This window comes from Nelumbo nucifera, chromosome 3 (assembly GCF_055504915.1).
Source record: "Nelumbo nucifera cultivar China Antique chromosome 3, China Antique-T2T, whole genome shotgun sequence".
In the NCBI taxonomy this organism is placed as follows: Eukaryota; Viridiplantae; Streptophyta; class Magnoliopsida; order Proteales; family Nelumbonaceae; genus Nelumbo; species Nelumbo nucifera.
The window spans coordinates 37,972,673-37,986,960 of NC_142651.1; positions in this window are offsets into that span (position 1 = coordinate 37,972,673).

Sequence of the window (14,288 nt, forward strand, 5' to 3'; positions counted from 1 at the left end):
AATTAAAATCATTGGATGTCTAAGTTCTAAAATGTGAAATAATATATTTACATAAAAGGCATAAAAATTCTCTTCATATCACTACCATTCTACTGCATTTGCATATTAAATGTTAAAATATGATACACTTGGATCAATAAACACCTAAAAACTCATAATAATGAAATAATAAGGATGCACTGTCTATAGCCATTCGGTACAAAATAGTAAGGATGCACTTAATCAACACTTATTATTGAACTTGATCTAGCTGTAGAGGCAAAGCCAATAACTATTTTCCAATGTCTATATCCATTGGAACTCATTGATGTTGTGGATTTTTTATATTTCCTTCAACAAAAAAAAAAACTAAAGAGGATGAAGATAAATTTTTTACTTTATACAAAATAGAGAGAGAGAGAGAGAGAGAGAGAGATTTATGTATAAGTGGCAAAAGAAGTTGGTTTTGGAAAACATGATTCAACTATATAGTAATACTTTTTTTTTCAAGTGATAACACAAACCTACAATGGTTCTTGTAAAATCAATCATTTTAACAAATTTTATAACAAATTATTAATAATAATGTATAAGTATACTTACATAGTTATAGCAATGAAAGAGAACTAACTTGCAATTAATAAAAAAGTTTACTATGAACCAAACACTCTTATCCATAAAAAACATTTCTTATCTTTTTTCTTTCTCATATTTTGTGTTATTGATGTGGGACTCACATTGTTGATTGAAAAAAGAAATGACAACAAAATTTGTAACCAAAGAGATCAATTATAAGTAGGTTTGGTTCATAGAAAAGTTTTTCTCAATTATAAGTAGGTTTTCTTTTTCTGATATCAAAATCTTGATATTTGAATTGCTTAACAATTTTGTTGAATAATTATTCAAATGATTGTTTTGGCAAATGCTAATGTTTAACATTCTTTTTCTAATTTATTATGTTTCTTTTAGATGGGTAAAAAAAAAAGAATAGCCATCAGAGGTCAATACAAAATTCAATAAAAATAAGAAATAAAACCTACTATCAAGAAACAATGAAGATGGTGAAAACAAGTCAACAAGACATAGGGATACTCATATTGAGTATTCAGAAATAAAATGCCAAACATGTGGCATAACTTTTAAGTTTCTACAAGAATATTATGATCATTGAAACCCTACAAAAACCAATATAACAAGAATTTGTCTATGTTAACGATATGAGAAATTGGTTTATACAATTTAGTTTTATTAAATTGTATAGTTTTATAGTTTTGTAGTATAGTTTTATTAAATTATCCAAGAATCAAGACATAGGAGGAAAAAAAAGAATTAAGACTCATAATTCTGAGTATGAAAAAAATTAAAATTTGATATTTTTCAATACTTTATTGTTTTTTTATGGAAACAAAGAGAAGCTAATAAGGGGGGAGGGGGATAACTCTTCCCCACAAATCCGAAATACAAATTAAGCTAAGATCACAAGGAATAATACTTGAGGTGTTTCGTTAACCATCAATCTTCTTACGATCCAGCCAATCAGCTGCTTGATTCGCCTCTTTGATGCTCAAGTTTAGCATGGAAGTCAAGTTGAGTCACTCTCTAATGATACAGTCCAATCTCCAAGTGTGTGTGTGTGTGGGGGGGGGGGGGGGGGTAATTCTACCACAAAGGCAGTTGATAGCTTCCTAGTTTTCCCAAGATTTATCATAGTATGTCCAATAGTATATTTCTTCGTTTCTAGGATTTCACCCTGATGGTGCACAATCTGGTCGGTCTTAGCTGTCAATGATCTTGCCTCTGAACTGAGTAACAGGGACCTGAAACAGAAGGAGAAGAGAAGCTCCGGGGAGAACCTGGCGTAAAGGCTCCAAAGCTCAAGTTAGAATACTTCAAAGGCAAGATAAACCAGATAGCGCAAAGTTAGCATACCTCGTTCCTGGTGGGTAGGAGCCTTTTATAACCACCTCGCGCACTCACTTCCAGGCTTCCGTCAGATCGGGCATGATTACTTTTGAACTCCTGCCAGTTCGGATGTCATTTCCTCTGGCCGGACAGAACCGCCACTGTTCCTTTTGTCGGAGCCGTCTCTGCGGCTGGTGACGACGGTTGCAGGTGGCGGTGGCAGGAAGCCGTTTGAAGTGCGGCTGTCAGGCGTCAGATCCCAAATCAGTCAGGTGCATCGCCCTTGGATACGGACGTCCTTGGTGTCGGATACGTTTGGTCAGCCTGGTGTTTCGGAAGCAAAGTGTTGGAGTGGCGAGCGAGGTGTCTTGAGTTCGGTTTGGAGCGTCCCGAGCTGCTTTGGGCCTGCTCGAGTCAGCTTTGTGAGGCTTGGGGCCCAGTACAGTTCGTGCTCAGGGAACTCGGGTTCTCCGTAGGAAGCTCCGAGTTCTTAATAGGGAGCTCGGACTCTTGGTAGGGAGCTCGGGCTCTTGGTGGGGAGCTCGGGCTCTTTTCGGGGAGCTCGGACTCCTAGTAGGGAGCTCGGGTTCTTAAGCGAGCTCGGACCCCTAGTAGGGAGCTCGGGCTCTTAACAGGGAGCTCGGGCTCTTAACAGGGAGCTCGGGCTCCCAGTAGGGAGCTCGGACTCTTGGTAGGGAGCTCGGGCCCTTGGTGGGGAGCTCGGGCTCCTAGTAGGGCGGTCTGGAGTTCGGGCTCAGTAGCGAGCTTGGACTTTGCTTTTGGTGCTTGCTTCGGGCGCTCTATTGTCCCGACTTGCTTGTTTCTGCCACGTGTTGGGTAACTGCGAGGTCGGACCAAATTTCCCTTCATCACACCCTAATGATTTCTAACAATGCAACCAATGGCACATTTACCATCATTTCTATAGGAAGCATCAAAGTAAATCTTGATGATACCCGACTTAAGCTTATACCAACCAGCATAAGTCCAATCCTTAATGTTGCAATGATCATCACTAAGCACATTATCCTTAATCTCACTCCATAAAGCATAAGATCTATTAATAACAGTTTATGCTACCCGGCTTAGGCTTATACCAACCAACATAAGTCCAATCCATAATGTTGTAATGATCATCGCTAAGCACATTATCCTTAATCTCACTCCATAAAGCATAAGATCTATCAATAACAGTTTGAGGATTAACAGATTTATCATTTCTAATTTTCCAAATGAGCCAAAGAATATAGGCAAGTTTTTCTTTATAAAATTAAAACCGATCAATCAAGGCGAAGGAGCAATTTGAAAATTTGGCCCACCAACCATTAATCGAAGAATCCTCATCCAGGGGCATAGGAAGAGTCCCATTGATAATCCTCCAAACATGACTTGACACTTCACATTTCAAGAACATATGGCCAATGTTTTCACCCTCCCAACAAAGAGCACATGATGGGCTTAAATTAACACCCCTAGCAATAAGCTTATTTTTTGTTGGGAATTTATTATTAAATAAAAGAAAAGAAAAATTTTAATTTTAGGGGCATCTTAAGCTTCCAGAAATTCTTTTCACAATTATTTCTAGGAATCTCTTTCCCCTTAACTCAACATTTCTCAATATAAGCTGACTTAACAGAAAACCTTCCATCTGAAGTATATTTCCAAACTAGCTTATCTTCACAATCCCCCGATGGGATCAGAATAGACCTAATATGGAGCCAAATATGATTGGGAATAATAGATCTAATCAGGTCCTTTTTGCATATTTTTTCTTGGTCGATCATGTCGCAAACTAGCATATCGAAATCAGAAATGGAATTTGAATCAACTTGAGTTACCAGCCCATGTATCTTTCCAGAACTTAACTAGCTTCCCATCTCCAATTCTCCAATGCATTCTCTTGGTAAGATCTCTAGACCTCAAAACCCCTCTCCAGGCCTAGGAGATGCCATTCTTAGGTTTAATTTCCTAGAAATCATGGTTATTAAGATATTTACAACTTACTACCTTAAACCAAAGATTCTCTTTACAATTGATGACTTTCCAACCCAACTTTAGGCGTATTGACTCTCTTCCAATTAACAAGGTGGATGGCATGGAGGCTTCCAGCCTTAGACCAAATAAAGTCTCGTAGGGCTCTCTCCAAATTTTCAATGACATTACTTGGAATCTTCAATGATTGCATGACAAATTGGGGGACCATGGAGGCAGCCGAGTTAATCGAAGTAAGCTTCCCAACAAAGGAAAGATAATTTCTCTTCCACCTAGCCAACTTTTTTTGGACATTTTCTCATTGAGGATTTTAAACACCTCATTAGAAACCCAACCATCTATAATGGGAACCCCAAGGTAAACTTTGTTTTTACTTTCAAGGGGGATTTTAAGAATCATAGACCTAAATTTTTTATGCCTATTTAGGACGTTTTTGGAGAAATTTATAGTGGATTTTTGATAGTTTGGGAGTTGCTTAGAAGCCTTAGCAAAACCATCCAAAATATCTTTGATTTTAAGGCATGCACTAAGTGATGATTTGGCGAAAATTATACAATCATCCACAAATTGAAGGATGAGAATGAAAGGGCCCCCTCATCCAATCAAACCTTTACTAGTTAAAGTTTCCACAATCAATTTTCTAGTTAGGGCCTCCACTCATAAAACAAAAATGTAAGGGGACACAGGGTCCCCCTGTCTAATACCTCTACTAGTTCTAATAGTCTTACTGGGGGAACCATTTACGAGAATTTGGAAGATGCACTCTATCAATCAGTGAATCCATAGGCAGCCTTTAAATTTTTTTTTTTGTAAATTCTCAAGGCACAACGGCGTTGACCTTCTGTACGTTATTATTCAAATTAGCCATATTTTCTACATAAGGTTCTTTGGCATTAATTCCGCATGCATGCCTATACGACCGAAACTTGTATTGTATCGACACTTTGAACCTTGCTCATGGATGGTGGGAGAATTTTCACAACCATTAAGGGGGTTGAAGTCAACCACCAAAGTGTCAAAATGAACATTTTTATCATCCATTTTAATGCTTTGAACAACCCTTTACTGTTTGGGCTTGAGATCCTAAAAGTGGCCTATTCCACTATAGTTATGAAAGGATCTTTTAACAACTGGTGGGAGACTTACTGTTTGGACTTGAGATCTTGAAAGTGGCCTATTCCACTATAGTTATGAAATGATCTTTTAACAATTGGTGGGAGACCTTTAAGACCAAGGTTCAAAGTATCGGAAATGCCAAGTATATTGGGAAGACAATTTTAAGAGACGTAATGGGATACACCTTGGATATGCATGTATATCGAAGAAAAACTAAGATACGCATAGATATGCTTGGAAACACTATAAATACTTTAATAAATCATAAAAATACATCAACAATACTAAATATAAGACCTCAATGAGAGTTGGGAATATCCAGCCATAAAACATGAATTGACACAACTTCTATGTGAAATATGATTAATAATTATTTATTATTTATTATTCATTTCCAAAAACTATAAAAAATAAATAAACTTTATATAATATATTCAAAAAAAAGTTATTAGAGAAGAAATTTCAATTGCTTTGTAGATATGATATATCACCCATAGAATTATAATATATTCAATCATTGTGATCAAATAATAAAATATAATTAATTAATTAATTAATTAATTAATTTTTAATTCTAAAAAATATAAAAATAAAAATTTATTAAATAAGAAATTTAAATTGGTCTATGGATATGATAGATCATCCATAGAATTATAATATATTCAATTGTTGTGATCAAATGATAAAATATAATTAATTATTATTTATTTTTTAATTCTAAAAATATTAAAATAAAAAATATATTAAAGAAGAAATGTCAATTTCTCTATGGATATGATAGATAAATCTATAGATCTAAAACAAATTTAGTCTTTATAGGCAGAGAAAAAACTACATTTTCAATTTTTTTGTTAATTTATATTTTCCCCAAATATCTTCATGAAATTTCCATAAATCCACTGATAACACAAAAAAAATTGTGATTTTGAATGTAAGAAATATAGATCAACATAAATTTAAACATTCAAGAAAAAAAATCATAAGATATTATAAAAAATTGAAAAAAAAGCTACCTATGTTTGCCATATTTTTCAAAATTTAAAAAATCTTTTAAAAAATTAATGATTCACACTTATTTTTTGCAAACTTTTGCAAATCTAGCACTCTATGAATGTAGTTTGGAGTTTTAGAGTCATTTGGGGGGTGAAAGAATGCTTATTTTGGGGAAAAGAAGCTTGTTTTCCCCCTTTAATTTTTTTATTAGATTTTGGTTGTATCTTTTTTGTTGATACACTACTGATACACCCTCGATACACCTCCAAAATGGGTCTAATATGCATGAATGAAATGCTCGATTTTCATGCATATCTCATATATATTTTTCAAAGATATGATGTGTCCTGTATCGCGCGTATCGTATCGAAATTTTGAACCTTGTTTAGGACCTGGTCTCAGTTTATTTTTATTTTTCTTTTCTGCCAAAGGACCATAATATTTGGCAACCAGCGGTATACAACCACAATTTTGTTAATCTAAACAGGATTGCTTAGAGTTTTGGAAAGGACTCCACACTTGGAAGTAAGTTGCACATTCTTAATCTTCTCATCAGTTTTTTGTTTCCGCTTTTTCCTTAGCCCTTTAATCCCCATGGATCTAGGTCTTGAAATTTAAACTCACCATTGCACAACCTACCTACACTTGCACAACCATCAAACACACACCAACCTAGAAATAGACAATCAAAGTTGGTAACATTATATGGAAGACAAAACAATGAACTCAAGGTGAGAACAAACAACTTCCCTAACCAAGCATGCTCCATCTCCATCGATATTCCTCTTTTCCCATTACATCAAACCTAAACTCTAAACCCTATATTCTAATTATTGTTTTGTACCTTCTTTGTAGTCAGATATGTGTTGATTGGCATTGTTCAAGGTGTACTTTAGATGTTTTTGATAGTAAATGCTACAATGGCTTCTGTAGTTATGAGTTGAGAGAATAGGAGTTTGGGTTGTTAAGAGGTCGCCATTATTTGGACGATTTTGTTGCCTAATTAGGGTGTGGAATTCAGTTGCTCATGAAGTTGAGATGCCTTTTTATGTTGGTTTTCTTCTTCCTTTGTTGCTTTAGTGATTGTCCAAAAAATTTTTTAGTTGTATAATAAGGTCCTCACAAGTAATGACACAAACCTTCGTATGGTTTATAATGGTTCTAACATACAAAATTACTCATTTCAACAAATTTCATAGCAAGTAACCAATAATATATAAATATATTTATATAGTTATATCAAGTATATCAATAATATGTAAGTATTCTTACATACTAATAGCAATAAAAATCATTCCTAAAATATAATCTTTCGGCCTATTTTGATAGTAAATAACAAATAACAAATTTGTTTGCTTTCTTTCTAAATACATAATATGAGTATCCCCATGTCTTGCTGACTTGTTTTCACCATCTTCATTCGTTCTTGATGGTATATTTTATTTCTTATTTTTTCTTGAATTCTATATTTGACCTCTGATGGCTATTCTTATTTGTTGATTTTCATTTAAAAGGAACATAATAAAATTAAAAAAAAGAATATTAAATATTAGCATTTTCTTAAACAATCATTTGAATAATTATTTGACAATTTTTTTAAGCATTTTAATAACCAAGACTTTAATATCGAGTAAAGAGAACCAACTTATAATAGAGAAAAAAATTACTACAAATTATTTTTTTAAATGACTTCTTTTTTCTAGCAAGAATGCAAATAAATTTTGATTTTTTTTGTTACAAATTTTGTTGTCATTTCGTTTTTCAATCAACAATATTAGTTTCACATCAATAACACAAAATATGAGAAAGAAAAAAAGGATAAGAAATGTTTTTTATGGATAAAAATATTTGATTCATAGTAAAATTTTTTATCAATTGCATGTTTTTTCATTGCTATAACTTTGTAAGCATACTTACACATTATTGATTATTTGTTATAAATTTTTTTAAATGATTGATTTTACAAATCATAACCATTGTACATGACATTAGAGTTTGTATCATCATTTATGAGAACCTTGCTATATAATTAAAGTATTTTTTTGACAACTACTAAAGCAAAAAAGAATTAAAGAACTGAAAAATGCATTAAATTGTAGTCTTTCTGTAAACCTAGAATTTCAAGTCTTCATTTTTTTAAAATTTTTACTACTAAATTTTGATACTTAGACTATTCAATAAAACTCTACTATGAGATAAGTACTTGATTGTATAGGTTGATTTCTTATAACATTAACATGGATAAATTCTTGAGAAACAAGATGTAAATAATATATTTATGCAATTAGATTTTGTTACATTGTCATAGTAAATACTTAAAATATAAATATAGAAAAAAAAACAAAAATATAACAAACAAAATGAAGTCTATAGTTCTTGTTTTTTATTTAATTCTTTGACTTCTTTTCCTTAGTTTCATCTACCTTATCACTTTTTTTCATGTTCTTTCAATCTGTTTTGTTTCTCATATTCTTTTTTGTAGGGTTCTCAATGAGCATAATATTCTTGTACAAGCTCTAACGTCATGCCACATGTTTGGCATTTTGTTTTTGGATACATAATATGAATCAAGATTTTAAAAGGCTAAGGTAGAGGCGAGGCGGTTGGGTGCTAAAGAGGTGAGGCATAAGCCTCAATCCAAAAAGTTAAAATATTATGGAAACATAGAAAGAAATAAATAATTAAAATTTTATATAAATTATTTTTTATTTATTTAACGTATCAATGGTCCAATAAACATTGATTGTGTGTTCAAATCTTTTCAAGATTACCTAAGACAAAGAAACACTAAAAATTCAGTTGCGATACAGTAGTCTTTAATTAACTAATCATTGATCAAAATATATTTTCCTAAAGAAAACCACAATAAAATTGCGTCATGCTGACATTAAGCCACTAACGTGGAGGCAATTATGTGGATTTCATAACCAAGCACCCAAGAACTTAGGTGATGATTGAAACTTGCTCAATAAACAGAAAATAACACTACGAATTCTTACTTTTTATTTACTTTCTAATTTAGTAACTAGCTAGCAACTAAGTTCCAACCCATTGTAACTTATAAGCACACAAAAAAATAATAATGACATTCTGATTTTACCAACTAGGATAGTTGGTGTCAAATGTCAACAAACAGAAGATTGGATAATGGTCATAATGTCTAAACCATAATTTGGAATCCTTTTCCTTGGTATGAGGTTAGGGAACCAAGTATATTATGCATCAGAAATTGGCATCTAACAAAATGTCATGTGTCCATTTCTATTCTCCACCACACACTAGAGCCAAAACATGTATCTCTTGCACAGACATATGGACAACATCAATCCACATTATATTAAAACAATTTGTCATGTTGTGATTTGACTACTAGGTTTACAGGTTTTGGACCACAATAGGTTTACTTTTAGTTTCATTAGCTACAAGGACTTTGAAGGTTTTGGATGGTGGACAACTGAACCTTCATCCACTATAAGGATTATGGTTTGATTACTAGGTTTTCTTCCCTTGCAACTGAAGCCCCAACTCTTTGGAAGCCTTGAAAATGGTGATATTGAAAGGTCTATTGCACATTGTTAATTTCTTATTGAGACGGACCGTCTCCGTCCAACTTATATATAAACCAACTCAATGATCAATTGGGTTCAGTTGTTCCAAAGAAGAAGAAGAAGAGGCTAAAGGCATACACCTTAGTCACATTGATGCTTATACCCTCTGTTTTGCAATAGAGACTACTGAGGCCAGGCAAAATCTAGATGCCTCATCTCAGATGTCTTTTAAAACCATGATATGAATATCCTCACGCCTTGCTAACTTGTTTTCACCATGTTTGTTAACTCTTGGTGGTATGTTTTGTTTTCCTTGAATTTTATGTTTGACCTTTGATGGTAATTTCCATGTAGAAGGAATGTAATAACATTAGAAAATGATTGTTAAACATGAGCATTTGCCTAAACAATAATTTGAAAAATTATTTGGAAAAATTGTAGAGTTATTCAAGAATTAAGACCTTAATATTGGAATAAAAGAGAATCAACTTGCCATTGAGAAAATACTGCTACAAACTAAATATTTTTTTTTTCTAAAAATATTGAATTCTTTTTGTGGCAAGAATGAGAATAATTTTTTTTACCTTTTTGGTTACAAATTTTTTTATCATTCCTTTTTTTTAAATCAACAATGTGGGTCCTACATTAATAACACAAAATATAAAAAGAAAAAAAAGGACATGAAATGATTTTTTTTGGATAAAAGTGTTTAGTTCGTAGCAAAATTTTTCTTAATTGTATTTCTTTTGTCAATATTATAGTTTTGATTATTGAATTACTTAACAATTTTGCTAAATAGTTATTCAAATTATTATTTAAACAAATGCTAATGTTTAGAAGTCTTTTCTAATCTTATAACATTACTTCCAAAAGGATAAAAAAAGGAATCACCATAGAATAATATAAGATGAAAACAAGCCTCAATAACAAGGGGAGAGTCATATTAAATATACAAAAATGAAATGCCAAACATTTAGAAATATCTCAATGGGTACGTGTGGATGATAGCTGCAAACTCAATGATCAGGTGCTACTGTAAAACAGTCCAACATTGAAATTAAAATTATTAATTAATATAAATATAACATACTAAATTTATTATATATATATATATATAAATTCATATATAATATAATATATAGAATATATTTTTATAATTTTTAATATAATTATATAAAATTTATACATTAAAATTAATAAATATTATAATATAATTGGTTTCAGATTTTAATCAGATCATATGGGGTCAAATTTGAATCCAATCCGATTATTAATTGGATGTAGATTGTAACATCCAAATCCAATCCAATTACATAAATACATCATCCAAATCTAAGATAATTGGATTGGACCTCGAATTTTCGGGTATCATTGATAGGCCTAGTTTGAACCACTTGCCACTCCTCCTCCGACCATCGCTACACTAGACCATCGACGTTAAGTATTCCTCCATTTATTCTCATGCTATATTACTCTTCTATATTTGAACAACTCGCCACTACTACTCTTGCTTATTAATTTATATTAATATTATTTTATTAATTATTAAGTTTTGATTATTACTTTTATTAATATTAACTGCTATTGATATTATTACTTATTACTAAATATTATTAATATCATCAATTATCATTAATATTAATACTCATTTTTAATTAATATTAATATCATTATTTGTTATTTAATATTATTAATATTGTTGTTTATATTATTAATTATTTGTTTATATCAATTATCATTATTTATTGTTTATTAACTATTAAAATTTTTACCATTTTACTAATGTTTTTCTATTGTGTATATTACAAAAAGAATATATTATTTTTGTAATGATTATTGACATAGATTATCTCAAATGTTATAGTTGAGATGCATGAAATCAAACACAAAGTGTGGAATGAAATGTCACACCTTACAGAACACCCATGGAGGTGTGGTGTGGATCGGTAGAGGTGGCAATTGGGCGGGTTGGGTTGGGTTCAGTTTGGGTTGAGTTTCAACCCAATCCATCTAACCCGCCAACCCATTAATGACCCAATTAGATAGAATTAAATAAGTTGGGTTCAAACCAAACCCACTTGAACCCAACCCATTTAGATAAAGTAATGAAAATTACACAAAAATAACCCATAAAATGAAGAAAAAAACAAAGAAATACATAGAAAAATAACATAAATTTTGAAAAAAACCCAGAAATTAAAGAAAAATGACATAAATTACAAAAATAAATAAATACATGAAAAATAACATAAATTACAAAAAACCAAAGAAATACACGGAAAAATAACATAAATTACAAAAATAACTCAGAAAATAACATAAATTACAAAAAAAAGTCTAAAAAATGAAGAGGAAATTTCACCTCCACTTCAATGTCCAAATCCCTCCAGCTTGTCTCCAGATTTAAGAGTTCGGAATAATTCCTCTTGTTTTGTTGTGTTGCTAGCCAAGTCTCGAAATTACCCAAGTTCATTGATCCTATTACTCCTCCATCCAATTCCCAGTTGAAAACAGAGGTACTGTAGCTGAATTCTTGATCAATGGTGGCGGTGCACCCATTGCCATTTCATCTGTTCTTCGTGTGAAATGGCTCAAAGTCACCGATCGGGACCTGAAAATGGGTAATGAAGAAGATTCCAATGGCATGATGGTTGATATGCTAGTCGGGAAAATGCGAGGGATCCACTGATAAAATTGGAGAGAGAGAGGTAGAGTGTGAGAAGATAATCAAAATATCATCAAAGGTAATGATTATCCGTTGGGTACCCATGATCCAAACCCACCCAAACCATTAAGTCACTTTTTATTAGGTTACCCAACCCGTAATGATCCAGAATTAAATGGATACAATCCAATCCATCAATTAATGGTTGGGTTGGGTGGGTTAGCGGGTGGGGTTGAAAAGTTGTCAATCCTATGAATCAGCCCATACATTTTTGTTTATGTTGTTGGGGTGTGGTGTGGATGAAAACATACCATCCAATTTCTCATTTATGCTATAAATACCCCCTTAGATTGATGTTCTAAAAAAATGTTTTCCAATAATACTTATACAAATGAGGTCATTTTTTTGATGCAATATTCTATATAATGTTGGTGGTTACGCATGTAACCCATGATTTGTTTTAAGGCAATAATTCATAGTCTTCAGCCATAAAACATTAAAAATGGGAGAAAAGAAAAAGGAAAAAGAAAAGGAGTTAACCATGTGTGTCATTTTTGTTCTCAATGTAACACAGGATGAAATGAGTAGGTTGTACGTAGAATAGTTCATCTAAGATTATGATGATTCCCCCACCATTGCATCCTCAATCTCTTATATAAAAATTTTCCTTAATTATTTTAGCTGCCTAGTAAACTAAGGATAGGAAACTTAGGAGTAGCTCTACTATATGAAAATATAAGAGAAAGTAGACTAAGGGGGTATTTGGTTCATGGTTGTGTTTGTATTTCATGTAGTTCATGAACACGACAAATGCTCTATATGATATTTGTATGCTATTACTTGTTTTGGTACCAACCATTCATGGTTTCGGAATAGGAGTGAAAGTTTGGTAGGATAGGCTGGGTTTAAGCTAAACCCAAGCCCAGTCCTAAGAATTTGGTGTAAGGAGGCCTGATCTTAAATTGAGCCCAAGATCAAGCCTAATTTATTCAATCCAAGTCCAACTTGTATTAAAATTTAATGCACTTGGATTGGGCTCAGGTCTAGTTTAGGCTTAGGTTGGTTGATCAATAAACACTAAAATTTGACATGAATCTGTGTTTATGTATGCATATCTATGCTATTTTAAAAAGCACGAATGACCTCAAGAATATTTTTGGAATTTTCTAAGGACAAAATTTACCTTTCTATATTTAAAATTATTGATAAAAATGAGGGCAAATAGGGTAATCGGCTCTTGATATTAAATGAATTGAAAAGAGATAATTTAAAGATTTTCAATGCATTCAATTCCCTCTCATTAAATTCAATATTTAAGTTATTAACTTGCATTCATGTTCATTGAATCATATATTTAAGTCATTTTTTTTATTTTCATCATTAAATTCTATTAATTAAATTCATAATTAATAAATTAATAATTTCAATAACATAAAAACTTATACTTTTAAAATCTACCTAGCAAAAATAGTGTTTTCATCTAGGTCGTGGAAGAAATTAAATCATTTAGGGTCAAATGGGTTAATCCATGTTTCCATAACTAAATAATAAAATTAAAAAATATATAAAATGAAAAAATAGAAATTAAAAAATTGGGAACATTTTTAGCATACATATTAAACAATAATAAGTATGATAAATAAGAAATGTTTTTATTAATGGTGAAAATGGAATGTAAAATTTAAAATCAATTGGAAATAAAAATATTTTCCTATTCTCTCTCATTAAATCTATATTTAAGATATATTTTTCTCATCATTAATTTTTTGTAATTAAATCCACAATATTAATTTTAATAGTATAAAAATAAATATTTTGAAAAGTAATTTGAAAACAAAACCATTTTCTTCCCTCGAGGTGGTGGGCATGCAATTTGACCATTTGGGGTCAAATGGATTAATAAATATTGTCATAATTAAATAATAAAAAATTAAAATAAATAACTATGAAATATAATAAGTATTTTTATTAATGATGAAAATGGAATGTCAAATTCAAAATCTACCTAGAAATGAAATGATGTCATAGTCAAATAATAAAATTTTTAATAATAGAAAATACAAAGAATCACAAAAATAAAAAAAAAAGATAGT